Source organism: Urtica dioica, chromosome 9 (assembly GCF_054948205.1).
Source record: "Urtica dioica subsp. dioica isolate 48M chromosome 9, U.dioica_male_clone48M_v1_H2, whole genome shotgun sequence".
Taxonomy (NCBI): domain Eukaryota; kingdom Viridiplantae; phylum Streptophyta; class Magnoliopsida; order Rosales; family Urticaceae; genus Urtica; species Urtica dioica.
The window spans coordinates 21,957,209-21,971,652 of NC_142764.1; the positions used below are offsets into that span (position 1 = coordinate 21,957,209).

The 14,444-nt window shown below is 39.3% G+C and overlaps 1 long non-coding RNA gene across 1 annotated transcript; it reads left to right on the forward strand.

The window, feature by feature from the left end:
- Window positions 1-9,953: 9,953 nt before the first annotated feature.
- Window positions 9,954-13,715, forward strand: LOC149385817 (uncharacterized). Its single transcript, XR_016301162.1, has 2 exons — window positions 9,954-10,676; window positions 13,477-13,715. It is a non-coding gene; the product is annotated as an uncharacterized LOC149385817 (long non-coding RNA).
- Window positions 13,716-14,444: the final 729 nt, after the last annotated feature.

Below are 14,444 nucleotides of genomic sequence, written 5' to 3' on the forward strand. Positions count from 1 at the left end.
GAGACGGTGCGATCGAGAGACGAGACGGAGAGGCAATGGTTGTTTAAGAAGTTGTTGGCGATTACCAGAGCTCCAATGTTCTCGTTGTCTCCATTACTCAATTCGAAAAATGTTGGATTATGGACTCCAGATGCTGATTCCATATGACACCGAATGAAGGTTGTTTCGAGAGCTACGAGAAAGTCGCGATGGATGAAGTGTTGCTCAGAAACAACAAGTCATGTAAGGTGGCAGGAATCGGTACGGTGCAGATTAAGTTATGCGATGGGATTGAGCTGATTTTGACGGAGGTACGACATGTCCCAAAATTACGAAGGAATCTCATTTCACTTGAAATTTTGGACCACTAAGGTTTTTCTTGGAAATGTGAAAATAATGTCTTGAAGGTCACAAATGGGTCGCTAGTTGTCATGAGTGGTGCTTCAAGGTAACACCTTGGTCGGTGATGCGGCGATGATTACGGAATCACAAGAGACATTTTTGGCGAGCCTTTAGCACAAGAGGTTAGATCATGTGAGTGATAGAGGTTTGAAAAAGTTGAGCAAGAAAAGTTTGTTATGGGGGTGATAAGCTTGGTGACTTGGAGTTTTGGGAAAATTGTATCTTTGGCAAGGCCACATGAGTGAAGTTTACACAGTCTATGGAGGTGACGCGAGAAACGTTGAGCTATATGCACTTGGATTTGTGGGAACCGTAGAGGACGCCAACTCGAGGTGGAGGCTAGTATTTCATCACGTTCATCGATGATTGTTCTCAGAAGGTTTGAGTCTACATCTTGAAGCATAAAGATGAAGCTTTTGGAAAGTTCAAAGAATGTAAGAAAATGTTAGAGGTACAAACCGGGAGAAAAATCAAGAAGCTTTGAACAGACAATGGTTTAGAGTATTTGGGTGATGAGTTCAACCGATTCATCAAGGAACAAGGGATGGTTAAGCACAAGACCGTCCGGGGTACCCCGGTACAAAATGGACTTGCGGAGCGGATGAACCGAACACTACTTGAGAGAGTGAGATGCATGTTATTCGAGGCCGGTTTGCCAAAAAGGTTTTAGGGAGAAGCCGTGAACACGTCGGCTTACTTGATAAAGCGATGTCTATCAATGGCGTTGAATAGCAAGACAATGGAAGAAGTGTGGAATGGTTCTCTGCCGAAGCTTGACAAATTGAAGGTATTTGGTTGTGTGATGTTCATGCACCAAAGAGAGGACAAGCTAGATCCGAGAGCGAAGAAGTGTATGTTTTTCGGAATCCCGAAGGTATGAATGGTTGGAAGCTTTGGTACAAAGAAGTGAAGGTTCGAAATGTGTTATTAGCCAATATGTCGTCTTCAGAGAATTCGAATACTGCATGACCATGGCTACTCAATAGGCTAAGGATAGTGCCGAAGTCGCTAAGGAAAGAGCCAAAATTGAGGTGGAGCTATTGGGGAGATGTAGCGATGAATGAGAGGATAGAGACGGGGCTAGTGCTGAGGGTCACTTGGAAGAAATTGAAGAGTTAGGCGGTGAAAGTCATTACGAGAGCCTAGACTCGTATCAATGGGTAAGAGATCGACATAGAAAGGAAACCCGAGCCCTTAAGAGGTATAGTTACTCCAACTTAGTTGCATTTGTGTTGGTTTTCGCGTAAGAATTGGAAGACTCGAAGCCGAGGTCGTACATGAAAACGGTGATGGGAAAAGACAAAGAGCTATGAAAGGGTGCTATGGAAGAGGAAATGACATCGCTTGACAAGAACGAGACATGGCTACTCGTGGACAAGCCTAAAGACCAACGTGTGGTTGATTGCAAATGGGTGTTCAAACAAAATGAAGGCATTGTCGAGTTTGAGAATACGGGGCGTAAGGCGAGATTGGTGGCTAATGGCTTCAAACAGAAAGAGTCGACTTCAACGAGATCTACTCCCACGTGACAAAGCACACATATATTCGGGTTTTACTCGCTATGGTAAATAAATTAGATTTAGAGCTTCAGCAAATGGATGTAAAAACCGCGTTTCTTCATGGGAATCTCAAGGAGAGAATTCTAATGACTCAATTAGAAAATTTTGTCAAGGTTAGAGAGTGAGATAAGGTATGTCTTCTTAAAAAATCTCTCTATGGCTTGAAGCGATCCCCAAGACAATAGTACTTGAGGTTTGAGCAGCTAGAGGAGGACGTGGAGAGTGGTCGGCAGAGGATTTCAGTGTTGTTGGTTGTTGTTCGTTCCGTTTCTCCTTACGGTGAGAAAACAAACAGAGGGTGAGAGAAAGAAATTGGGGGAAAACAACCTAAAACAAGTTAGAGATAAGATCCTTGAGGGAAAAGAGAAAGTGGTGAGTGCTTGTAATGTTTGTAATTTCATATTAGTATTTGTTAGTGAAACGACTCTCCAAGCACGAAGTAGGACATCTTTGGTTCGAAACTGGGTAAAACTTCTCGTCTCATCTTTTTTATTTATTGTCGACTAAACTGTCTGGATTAGAGCCATATAAGTGTTGTCAATGGTGCCCACAAGAAGAGTAGTAGTGTCTATTTATGTACATTTGATGTCATACAGTCTTACGAAGACTCTTGCTTGTAATTGCTTATTCATTAATAAAAATTTGAAACGTTCATTCAATCTTCTTTGTTTGAAGCTTTATGATAAAACCTTAGTCTTTTAGTCCATAAACAAACTTAACAACTTACGAAGAGACAAATGTAGATTTGCATGAACAAACTCTTCGTAGTTTGCTTAAAACGATATATTCGCAATCTTAGGGTCAAAGGACTATTGACCTCAGTATGATTGTTAGAAGAATCTATGATGTCTGGTTATGAGGCATTGAGAGTTGGAGACTCTATAGTTCTTCTAGGTATCTTCCGAAGGTACTGAATTGACCAGTGCACTTCTAGAGACAATATAAGAACAAACCATTTAACCTCTTATGTCTCGAAGTCACTATGTATGAATTGCATCATGCTTACCTTAATCCTGAAATGAGACATGCCATTTCACAACTTAGTATTCTCATTTGAGAAAGTCAGAGTTCGGACTCACTATGTCATTCCGAACAGGGCCTATTGGTGAAATACTAAGTTGTGAGTCTGTCATGAGTAACTTTGTGAAGTTCTCATAGATATGGAATTCATGTACAAGATTGCAGAAATGCAATGTATGTCACCTCATGCTTTGTTCCTTGGAGTGTGAATAAATGAACTGGCCAGTGTCCAAATTGAGTCCTGACTCTTTTGGATGAAACAATGTGACTTGTTAGCTCCTCGTCAATACACTGTTTCTAACTTATTCACAAGCGACAAAGGAGTTGAGGATATAACAGCTAGAAGGGTAAAATGGTAATTTAGTAAATCCCGACTAGCTGATGACATTCATGAAGGGTAAACATAGATAATATTCAGTGGATCCGCTCATTATAATTAGGTGAATTCTTGAGTAGAAAATAAATTCATTTGAACCGAGAGATTTTCAGTGTCAACTCTTTAGTGGAGTCAGTTGGCATTAAGCTAAACTTGGAAAAGGTTTGTGAACTTTTGAGTCCAAGTGTTTAGCTCAAGCTTTGTTCATTTGGGTCCATGAGGTCACTGTCACGAATCACATCGAGTAGGAATAGTTAAACTGAAAGCTAAGTCAAAACAAGAACGAGACAGTTTTACGAAAATTGTCAAAAGGGTATTTTTGTCCTTTTGGACATAGGACGAAATGAATGTCAATAAATTTTTTTTGACAAGGTCATTTGATGACAAATGAAACTTAAAACACTCAGCCATTAATAGTTTATTGGGCCTTGAGGATTAATTTCATTTCATAGAATTTTACTTGAAAATTCTTAATGGGCTTTTCTTATGTTGTCATGAACAAATGAAGAAACATCTAGAAGCTCCTTCTAGAAGCTCAAATTTCGTCCAACCCAAGGGAAATAAGGCTGAATTTCGTTCATGCCATAGTGGGAAAGAGAGTTTATTTTGTGCATTGATGTATGAAGATACTTGCCAAAAGAAAAAGAGGAAACAAATTTCCTTAAGAAGGAAAGTGCATTTTCGGCCAACTAAGAGGAAATCAAATGAGGAAACAAATCCTAAGCCTTCATGAGGCATGTTGGACGTGCAAGGCAATTGGAAAAGAGGAAACTACCTTTTGAAGGTAATCCTCCTCCTATAAATGAGAGCCTCATTCCTCACATTTCATTCATCCAAGTTTAAGAGATTTGAGAGACTCTCTCTCTAGAACTTTGGCCGAACTCCTCTCTCTCTCTCTAGTTTATTTTCGATTTTGTTTTGGCACCTAGGTCCTCATTTGACCTAGAGTTTAGCTCTGCGACTTCAAGACTCGTTCTTAAGTCGTAGTGTTTAAAAGTGCCCACTCACTGATTCCTTTTATTTCGAGTGATTTAGTGATAGAAACTATCGTGGTTGCTCGAGGTGCCGAGGAAAGAAAGAGAGACGTGCTGCGAGGAGACAAGCGTTGCAAACTTTCCAAAAGCTTCTACAAAGATCAAGCTTCAAGAAAGGTTAGTAAACTTCTACACTCATAATAGGTTTTAATTACATGTACTTGCTCTTTGTCTAGGTTAGTAAAAACTGTTTTTACTTGAAAAGAAATTTTTTAAAATTCCGCCGCTTCCCGAAGCGTTTAATCTTTTTCTTAAACCCTAGATCAATTCCAACAATAAGCACATTCACACACACACACACACACACACACACACACACACACACACACACACACACACACACACACACACACACACACACATATATATATTGTTGTGTTAGTATATTACGTATTCTACAGAAATCCGACCCCGAATTGTTCACAAAAAACAAAACTATTAGGAATTCTTGCCCCCGAGAAGATGCTTTTGTAAATTCTCGCTGAAATATTAATAAAATAAAGTTTTGACATTTATAAGTTATACGAATCGAAAGCGTTATTTCTTATATATTAAGATTTATCAAACATTCATCAACTCATAGTCTCCGTATCGAACTGAGTCACATGCACGACATCTGAGCTTGGACGGTGAACTAAAACTGGTCGATGATTGGTTCATGTCTGGGTAGCTGAATCTGAAATCATATATGTGGAACACAAGTGAATGTTGATCACTTAGTGGGAGCATTCTACACTTGTGGTAAGTGTATGACCCGGACAAGTCTTGGTTGTAGATGTGTCTTTTAAGGACCGTTACGACACACTTACCGATGTCACAAATGATGGTCACAGTGAGACTTGATCTAAATCTTGAAATGATCATGGAAACTGGATCATGTTACCGCACTCTTTGACTCATTCGCTAAAAGACCACTATCATGCTGATCAAAGCTTATGTCTTCGGAGTTGCGGAACATGGTTCGAGTGGGAAGTGATTTACATATATGAAATCCAGCCTTCCTGAAAGAAGGTAAATGTTCTCTCACCTAAAAGTTGATTCCAAAACCGATAGATTGCGCGCACTTTCAAAGTTTGTATGTTTGGAAGAATCTTTCGCTGGGGAAGCAACAATGCTTAGGGCTTATATATAGGTGTCAAGAAAAATATAACGGAATAATTGACTTTTCTTGACGCGGGTTGAATTTGGAGGATCTTGATCACAAACTGACTATATCAGTGGACACTCATCACGATGAGTAAATATAATTCTAGTACCAAGGAGGATTCAGTCTTGGTTTGCAAGGTAGAGTCTGACCAAGATTAAACAAATCGATGTAGAAAAGATAAATGACTTTTTCATCGGATTTGTTAAGCTTCTAATACTAGGTCCATAGTCCCCGATTCGGCTCTGATAAAGACGGATAAGAACTTTCGAATAATAATGTTTTCATTATTATAATCTCACTAGCTGTTATTGTGATTAACACCATCAATTATGAAATATAGGTATTTGCAGAACTAAATAATTATTTATGATAATATTAATTATTTATTATTTGATCAAGTAAATAAATAATCAATTACTTATTTGTTTATTGTTGGACCAAATAAATAAATAATTAATTGAGTTTTAAGCAATTGGATCTTGCACATATTGAGGTGGGCGATTTTTTTATGGGTTTCGAGCATTGGGATTTACGCCAATCCCCCCTTGGCCGTGTTCCAAAATTCGTCCATTAGAGAGAGAGAGAGAGAGAGAGAGAGAGAGAGAGAGATAGAGAGAGAGAGAGAGAGAGAGAGAGAGAGAGAGAGAGCTTGAACTGTTTGTTGTATTGACTAACTGACTCAAACATATTACAACTGAAGGTTAAATGAGACAAACATATTACAACTGAGTTCAAATACATTGGACCGGCTACATCACAACTGTCCATACTTAACTTACTTGATCTAACAATAGTTCACTTATAGGATATTTTTATACCTCATTTTCAGGTAATTTTGAGGGAAAACATTAAAAGAACGTCCATATTTTTTTTATATAATATAGTACCAATTTTTAATGCGGTTTTTTTCTTTGTTGTGAAAAGCTGTGAACAAGCAACATCTCGCCGCAACAATAAAAATCTGCCACTGCGGTAAGATCTGTAAAAAATTTCTCCCAACACTTTACACAACGGTAAGAGTTTCGTTGTGTAGATTATCGTGATAGCAAAATAATTTTCCAATGCGATAAGAGCTCACAAGACCTCGCGGGTTAAACTCGCTGCAACACTGTATATTTGTTATTGCAACGAGATTAGCCATACTATACAATGGTATCACTAAACCGTTGTAGAAAGTTGCCGCAACACAAGTTTAAGAGATTTGAGAGACTCTCTCTCTAGAACTTTGGCCGAACTCCTCTCTCTCTCTCTAGTTTATTTTCGATTTTGTTTTGGCACCTAGGTCCTCATTTGACCTAGAGTTTAGCTCTGCGACTTCAAGACTCGTTCTTAAGTCGTAGTGTTTAAAAGTGCCCACTCACTGATTCCTTTTATTTCGAGTGATTTAGTGATAGAAACTATCGTGGTTGCTCGAGGTGCCGAGGAAAGAAAGAGAGACGTGCTGCGAGGAGACAAGCGTTGCAAACTTTCCAAAAGCTTCTACAAAGATCAAGCTTCAAGAAAGGTTAGTAAACTTCTACACTCATAATAGGTTTTAATTACATGTACTTGCTCTTTGTCTAGGTTAGTAAAAACTGTTTTTACTTGAAAAGAAATTTTTTAAAATTCCGCCGCTTCCCGAAGCGTTTAATCTTTTTCTTAAACCCTAGATCAATTCCAACAAATGGTATCAGAGCTATGGTCAAGGATTAGCATGTACATGTTTTTAAAATTATGAGCTTGAAAATCGTTTTCGAAAGTTTACTAATTTTGTGACAAGTTAGAATTGTAATCTTAGATTTTTTTTTTAATTTATTGCTCTTGCCTTTAAATTAAAAACCATGTTGTTTTTCTATGATTTTGGGATGTTTTTAAAACACATTAGAATCAGTTCTAAAAGTTTTTAATTTTTTATATTGAAAAACGTGTTTTAAAGGTTTGAGAAATTTCGAGTAAAATTTTGTGACTAGTTTTGATATCTTACTAGTTTCTTATTTTTACTTGAATCGTTTTATGCATGTTGTTATTTCTTTTATTCTATGTAATTACCCTGCTAATAAAACACAAATAAAAGCTTTAAACAACATCTTAAAACGTTCCGTTACACTTGATTCTTTTTCGCACCTAAATAGGACCAAGCTTTAATTTATTTCTTTTTCTTCGAGCTGGAGTAAACCCGCATTAAAAGTGGCATAACTCTCTGCTCAGAAATCTAAATTTAATGATTCTTGAATCAAATTAAAGCTCTGTCTGTCCTCTGTCCAATGCCACCGGTTTTGGCTCAAAAGGACATCGGAGCCGCCAGATATGGCGATTTTACTCCGAGGTGCGTGGCTGTGTGAAACTCCAGTTTTTTTTAGAAATCCGGATTTTCAAACCCCACTGCCATGAGTTATAGAACTCTAATGAGAAAACTTTCTTGAGCAAAAATGTTTTTCATATGATTATAAACATGATGTGTAAGATTAAAAGTTTTGATTTTTGAAAGATTAATTGAAATTGAATTTTTACAAAACTAGTTTGAATTTTGAAAAACCGTTTTCACTTTCAAACTTGAAAATATTTTGTCATCCAAATCAAATAAATTTTCAAAATGTTTTCAAAACTATATCTATATCACATATGTTCAAAATCTATATGCTCTTGAAAAGTTTAGTGGGAGGTCTCTTTGTAGACAAGCCGAAAAATAAAAAGATGTGTAATCTCAAACTTTCAAGTGTTCGAGTGAGTTGAAGTTCACACTTCCCTCACGCACTTTCCCGAAATAGAAAATAAGAAAAGATCGAGTATGTACCTTGTGCCTTTATGCACTAATACTACTCTGAACATGTCGATCTAGGATTCTCTTCTAGTTGTCCGCTCTGTCGCTCTCTAACTAGGAAATTTGTTTCCGAACTTATAAGAGTCGATGAACCAACTCCAAAAACTAAGTGGGAGGGTTATATTCGTTGTTTGTAACCCACGATCCCCAACACTAATGAAAAGTGCAAGTGTCGCCAGACTAAGAGTCACCCTCGTGGCCCTCTCTTAAATGAGAGTACTCAAGGGCGCTTTGCTCTGATCATTGCTCAATGAGCTACGTCCGAGAGTGAGACGATGATGGCAAGGCCTCCCCTCGGTGGATTGTTTTTCAAAGTCGATCTCTTGGACTAAGTGGTTGGTTACACACTTAGACTCAATCCCTAGTAATCCTCCCTCGAGGCCCTGCGAAAGGATGTGAGTGATCAAACCAATTTACAAGGTGGCTAGTCAATGTTGATGTATTGACATCTTGGCTAAGCATTAATGATGTGTCATTTACTTATAAATGGAGATTTTTTGCGGCCTTCCCTCGAAGGAGTAAATTATCGTTTGGTTTATAACACCTTTGGATTTTACAAAAGTCTTAATAAAACTTAAATCCTAAACCAAAGACTAATCATAAACTTGTTTCAACTTTTATAGGCAATATGTCTCCCAACTCTCTCTCTTTCATTCTTTCCTCGAACAAACTCGAAAACGAAAACTACATAGACTCGAAACGTAACCTCGACATAATACCTACCAAGCACAAATGGGTACTCACCACCCCATGTCTTCCTCTGACGAATAATGATTCAACTCAAGAGGACAATGACGCCTTAGCGGCCTGGCTTCGATCCGATGAGATTGTGAGGTGCTATATCTTGGCATCTATGAACAATATGCTGAAAGAGCAACATCATGACTTCGAGACTGCCGCTGACATGCTCTACAATCTCCTTGAGATGTTTGGAGGGCAAAGGCGTCAAACAAGGCTACAAGCAGTCCGACAGTTTATGAACTGTCATATGCGGGCTAGGACTCCTATTGGAGACTTTATGATATTGATCATTAGTCATCTGAGTAAAATGGAAATCCTAGGATCTGAGATTGATGGGAAGAATGTCATAGATGTGATCTTAGAAACTCTCCCCGCATCTCTTGATACCTTCAAGATAAACTACTCCATTAACAAGCTAGAGTACACTGTTACCAAGCTTATGGAGGAACTTCACATTGCTGTAGGTTTCACTAAGAGAAAGAGGAATCAAGGAGATGCACATGCTACTGAGCAAAAAGCCTCCGCCTCTGGAACTGTGAAGAGACCTTACAAGGCCGATAAAAAGAACTGTCCCGCCTATCTCAAAGCAAAGGAACATAGTATTGTACTAGTTACCGAAGCATGCTTAGTAGCTGATAATGTATCAACGTGGATTCTTGACTCCGCTGCTACTAACCATATTTGGTGTTCCTTGAATGGTTTCAAGAAAACCAAAAGCTTAGAGGAAGGCGAGTTCTGTTTCAAATGGGGTGATGGGAGCCTGGTGTCTGCAAAGGCTGTGGGATCCGTGACTGTAATATACGAACTTTTGTAACGCTCGAGTTAAGAATTTGAATAAAATAAACGAGTTTATTTTGAATCAAATTCTTGTTGCGCATGAGGCGTCCTTAATTTTTAAATATCTTGAAAGAAAAATAATAATAATAAATATATTTAAGGATGATGGAATTTCGGAATAAGGATATTCGAGTAAACTCGATATTATTTTCCGAATAAAATTATTCGGAACACAGTCGGAGATTTGAAATCTCAAGAGTGAAAATAAATTCCGAAGTCCCTTAAATATATTTAAGATGACGAGAATTAATAAGAAATTCTCGGTTATTTTTCAAGATTTATTTTTAAGGACGAGTTTGAGAGGATTTAATTGGAAAGGACTTAAGTGCAACAAAGTGAAGGACGAGAGTGAAAGAAAAAGATTTAAGAGGGGTTATTTCAGGAGATAGGTGGCCCAATGGAGTGCTGCCACGTGACGATCTTATCCTCTTCTTTTCTCCTCTCCCATTCGGCCACGTACCCCTTTTTTTCTCTTTCTTCTTTCCTTTTTCTTCTGCGTTCTTCTCTTCTTCTTCTCCAAGTCTCGCGCGAGCTCCACCTGCAAAGAGTAACAAAGAAAAAAAAATTGATTGACAACAACCACCACCGAGTCTTTCTCTCCGGCCGACCAACCACATCACCACCCTCTCCTCATCTCTTCTCCGGCCGCCCATCTCCGAGTCGCGCGCACACCACCAGCCGAGAGGAGAAGGTCGCCGTGCGTCCTAGGAGCTCCGGCGAGCACCTCCGGCTGGGGAAAAGAGGGTGAGGACGGTCCAAATGGTCCGACTCTTCAAGTGAGGTATGGATTTCTTGGGCTAAAGTGAGGATTTCGAAATCTAGGGTTCATAGCTCAATTTGGGGGTTTTTGATCCGAGATGAAATCTGAGTTTTTGGTTGGTTTTGATTGTTCATTGAGCTTGATTGGTGATGATTATGAGATGAATTTGGTGATTGAAAACGAATTTCTTGGATTGGTTTGATTTTGGAGTTGGTTTTTACTGCTTTGCACAGCCTGTAGAAACGGACGTGGACAGTCCAATGTGTTCTGAGATTATTTTTTGTTGATATTTTTCCTGGATAGTAGACATTATGGGCTTTCTAAAATGACCAAGAACGTAATAATCCGTGGAGTATTGAAAGAGTTATGAATTTTTGAAATCTGGTATTCAAAGCTGTGAACTGCTGAATTCCAGAACAGCGACCCAATATTGCGGGCTGTTTTTGAGATACCTATTCTGGTCATATGTAGGCTTATAATATATCGTTAGAAAGGTACGGAAGTTAGTTACGTTTTGAAACTGGAATCGTTGGATTTCGAGTTGTATAGCTCGAGTTATGATGCATTTTTCAGTCGCTGTCCAAACCAGTCCGATTATGTGCCATAAAATTTTGATTATGTGTTTGAATCGGGGACTTGAGTCGAGATTGTGCAATTGTTTGTGTATGTTTGGTATCGATGAGGATATGATGTGCCTTGTGTTTGAATATGGATACGAGTGTTTGTGCTCGTTTGGTTGTAGGATTGCTCGTTGTGTCTCCGGAATTGTTTGGTTGTGTGACTTGCTTGGGTCCGGATTTTGAATAGAGTATGTTTCCGGGCTCGTTGAATTGTCTCGAGGAATTTAGTTTTGATTTCGGAAATTTATGTGAGCTTGGAATCATGAAATTGACTAGTTATCGGATTCCGCGAAAGGGATTACAGAATTAGACGGACGCGCGGGAACCAACAGAGTCAAAGGCAACGAAGCAGGAATTTGAAGTTTTGAGGGAAGTGTTATCGATGTTAAAACTCGATTAACTCTTCCTTTGATGTTTCGACAAGTGTCAAGTATTCCGAAGAACGTGAAAAGCAAGACATCGCTGAAAGTTGTCGAACTTTCTGTCGAGCTGTTCCAGGTAAGCGTGGAGACATAAGTCAACTACTTACCAAGGGAATAATCCTGTTTACGTGCATTTACGTGTTAATAATAATAAAGAGTATGAAAAGCCTTAAAAGACACAAACAATGAAGATTAAGGCTTCGGCCACTCTTTATGGAAAATTTTAGTCGGGTTTTTACCCATAGGTTCAAGGGAAAATAACACATTTATACCCTGTGTTTTAGCGAAATGTCGAGTTTAACCCTCGGTTTTCAAAAATGTCGAGTTCATACCCCCTGTTTAACTAAAATGACGAAATTATACCATCTGTTTAACTAAAATGAGGAAATTATACTCTGAAATAGACAACAGTGTCACAAATATTCTTTTTATTGACTTTTCATTGACGTTGACTATAATATTTATAATATAAACAACAATTATCTTTATTTATTCGCGTCATATATGTAATTAATTTAAAAACTAAAAAATAAACAACAGTCTCTTAATCGTGAAGAACACTCAAAGAGGCAAATGGGTAAACATCGATAGTTGATAGTCATCAAAATCGTATATTCGAACAGAGAATCCAAGATTTAGAGTTACAATTCGAACACGGAATGAAGTCATTTCTTAGGCGGTATCAGTTTTATTATTTAATTTCAATTTAAGGCTATTTTTATTTCAAAATTGAGAATTCGGAAATTAGGGTAATGATTTAGATTTGATTCGGTTTTTCTTATATAAGAGTTAATATCAATGAAATGGAGATTTGCGACGTTGTTATTCATTTCAGGGTATAATTTCGTCATTTTAGTTAAACAGAGGGTATGAACTCGACATTTTTGAAAACCGAAGGTTAAACTCGACATTTCACTAAAACACAGGGTATAAATGTGTTATTTTCCCTAGGTTCAAACGCTAACTTGAACCAGCTACGTTGCTACTTTGTTGTAGTTAGATCCCTCTGCTAACCATAGGCTTTGGCTAGATCTGAGGTGACAGGAGAGCAGGTTGGACTCTCGGATTCGAGCCGAGGGTAGAAGTACCAGGAGTCACGTCCTGAGTCTTCAACCTAAAACACTTAACGAGCATGAAAGGGAAACAATAATTCTTTCGGGATTTAACCCGAGACGCTCTCCTGTATATGCTTAGTTGTGTACTCTATACGCTAGAGTACCCAAAGATTAAAAACGTTGTCAGTGGTACCTGCAAGTCACTGACTTGTATGAAGCGGATTTAGAAATCCGTGCGCTGAGTACTCTTTACGCAATGGGTGAAGGTCGCGATTCGCGAGCTCATTGTGGGACTGGAGACTCGACGGTAGCTGATGCAGGCACCGTACGGCGGAATGGGTGAAGGTCGCGATTCGCGAGCTCATTGCCGTCAAGAGCCCAGTAGGCGCGGACGTCCTAATGAGAATGAAATGGTACCACTAGTGGATCCCAGACAAAACGAAAACTCTAGGCCAGCGGAAGGCGGCTGCTCGAAGCCTGAAGTTGGTCTCTTGCCATTCCGGAGGTTAGAACAAAGAAATGTATGACCTTGCGGAGTGACAAGTGTTAGCTAGGATGTGATCACACATTATGCATGCTAGAGAATTAGCGGCAATGGCATCCTGCATTCTTATGTGATTGTTTGCACGTCACATGGCTCTGCATTAGATGTTTTACTTTCATAGGTTAGACTCCCGCTTACTGAGTCAATCGACTCATAGCTTTATGACCCTTGGTAATGTAGATAAGGGTAAGGCGGCGATGTGAGCAATGGAAACGACGATCGAAGACCGAGACCGAGCACGTATTGCCTTGACCTATGGGCTATGGGGTTTCTTAACCGGGGGTTAGTATCTTTTGTTAAAACATTCCGGAATGTATTTGTATAGGAGTCGCTATAAGACTCTAAGTTATAAAAGCGAAAAATTTCCCCGGATTTTCGCAAACTATTTTAATATATATAAAAGTATTATGATCTATTGTTTAAAAAGGTATGATATTGGAGTTGATCGGTCGCGGCTCGTGGGCGAGCTGAAGCTCGCGGGTCGTGACAGATTTTGTGATATCAGAGCCCCAGGTTTAGCCGTTTCTGTAGACTTGGGATACGTGTTCTCGGTATAGGTCACGAGTATGCCATGTGATAGTGTTGTGCTTAGAATCGACCTGTCTAGAGATAGGTTTGACATGATGCAGGATGAGTTGCTATGAGTTAGATCTCTCCTCCCCGGTGAGATTCATATGTATGACGATGCGGTCACGCAAATTGCTCCGACTGCAAGTACGTTCAGTGTTGTGAGAGGCACCACCACTTAGGGGCCGGTGGATCGGTTTGACTTGTGAGTGGATGAGTGTCGTCTCGACGCTTCACTGCTTTCGTACGAGTATCGCGATGATCCCTCCTTATTGGCCCAACGTTGAGTCGATGAACTTGTTTCACCGCTGTCGACAATGTCAGCCGATATTGGAAGATGTTCCAAAAGGTGATATAATGCACGTTCGAGGCCATGGGAGATGGACGGATGGGAGGAGCAAGCTCACGGATTCTACCAGCTCGGTTTGAATCGATTGTCCGATATGGAAATCGATTTGTCCAAGAGATTGTGGACCGGTGCCCGATGTGCTCGAGCATAAACGCCAGCGAGGTATCGAGTATTGGGAGTTGTGTGTAGAGCTCCAGTATCTGACGCTGGAATCTGATTGTCCCTCGTATGT